The 1,904-nt window shown below is 46.8% G+C and overlaps 1 pseudogene; it reads left to right on the top strand.

The window, feature by feature from the left end:
* Nucleotides 1–285: 285 nt before the first annotated feature.
* Nucleotides 286–1,347, top strand: LOC140600498 (glyceraldehyde-3-phosphate dehydrogenase-like; annotated as a pseudogene).
* Nucleotides 1,348–1,904: the final 557 nt, after the last annotated feature.

The following is a 1,904-nucleotide window of genomic DNA, read 5'->3' as shown; positions in this document are numbered from 1 at the left end:
GATTTGGAGACAGAAACAGTGGCTTTATGCTGGGCACATGGAAGCACCACACATGCATATGCGCACACACCCATCTGGTGTCCCAGATGTTGCCCCTCTAACTAATCCCAAGGTTCTGTCTCCTTATTAAAACTTGTTGCCAGATTTTAAGATGCCAGGCCTGGCAAATTCAAACTTTAGCACGTATCAAGGATTCTAGAATGGTGTCTCTGTTCCTCCCTGTTAAATAGACAGTTGCATCTTCTGGTGCAGTGCCAGCTGCAACCCTGAGACACAATGGTCAAGGTCAGAGTAAATGGATTTGGCTATACTGGGTGCCTGGTTACCAGAGCTGCTTTTAATTCTGGCAAGTGGATACTGTCTCCATCAATGGCTCCTTCATTGACCTTCATTACATGGTATATATGTTCCAATATGATTCCACCCATGGCAAATTCAACAGCACAGTCAAGGCTGAGAATGGGACACTTGTCATCAATGGAAAACCCATCTCCATCTTCCAGGAGCAAGATCCCACCAACATCAAATGGGATGATGCTGGTGCTGAGTATGTTGTGGAGTCCACTGGGTCTTCACCACCATGGAGAAGGCTGGAGCCAGGAAAATCATCATCTCTGCCCCTTCTGTTGATGCCCCTATGTTTGTGATGGCTGTGAACCATGAGAAGTATGACAACTCCCTCAAGAATGGCAGCTATGTCTCCTGCACCACCAACCACTTGGCAAGGTCATTCATGACAATTCTGGCATAGAGGAAGGATTCACAGCCATGGTCCATGCCATCACTGCCACCCAGAAGACTGTGGACAGCCCCTCTAGGAACCTGTGGCATGACAGCCAAGGGGCTTTCCAGAACATCATCTCTGTTTCTATTGGCCCTGTCAAGGCTGTAAGCAAGGTCATTCATGAGCTGAATGGCAAGTTCACTGGCATGGCCTTCAATATCCCCACTCCCAACATGTAGGTTGTGGATCTGACCTGCCCCCTGGAGAAAGCTCCCAAATACAATGACATCAAGAAGGTGGTGAAGCAAGCATCACAGGGCCCCCTCAAGGGCATCCTGGGCTACACAGGACAGGTTGTCTCCTGCTCCTTTAACACCTACTCTTCCACTTTTGATGTTGGGGCTGGCATTGCTCTCAGTGACCGCTTTGTCAAGTTCATTTCCTGGTATGACAATGAGTTTGGCTATAGCAATTGGGAATTGGACCTTATGGTCCACCTGGCCTCCAAGGAGAAAGAGCACCCTGGACTACCAGCCCTAGTGAGATCAAGAGGAAAAGAGAGGCCCTCAGCTACTGGGAAGTCCTTGCCCAACTCATCCTCCAACACAATGAGAATCTTCTGACCTCCACAGTTTCCATCCCAGACTCCCCGAAGATGAGGAGTAGCTTGGGGAGCCCTACCTTGCCACGTACCACCAATAAAGTATGCTATACCCAGCCCCCAAGAAAGGATTCTAGAAAGACAAAAAATGTCATGACATTATGATATAATCTTATGTTTATGGTGTAAATTAACTATAGGTACTAGTAAGTAGGTGAGGAAAGTAATTGAGAGGAAGAGAAGATTCTCCCCTCAAGCCATTGAAAATGTGATTTTTAAACTCTTCAGGCAAGAGTGAACTTGGAGTGGTTGACCTGACTTAGATCACAGGGAATCTCAACTATACCTCAAGATGCAGAGTGATCCCAGGAACAGAACTTAGAGTATAAAGCCAGGAATATAGTCTTAATATTATATTAATGTGAGGGTACTGGGCAAGGAGAAAGAACCCACGGTGAGGGGTGGGATAGAAATTGAACACAGAAGATAAGAACAAGAGGGTTCATGATGGAAGGGAAAAGGGAGAACAGGCTATATATCCTGAGTCTCTGGAGAGTGTCCACACAGACCTCTATGGAG

Source organism: Canis lupus, chromosome 11, assembly GCF_048164855.1.
Source record: "Canis lupus baileyi chromosome 11, mCanLup2.hap1, whole genome shotgun sequence".
NCBI lineage: Eukaryota > Metazoa > Chordata > Mammalia > Carnivora > Canidae > Canis > Canis lupus.
The sequence above is the reverse complement of the archived record's forward strand: the minus strand, read 5'-3'. Positions and strand labels throughout refer to the sequence as shown.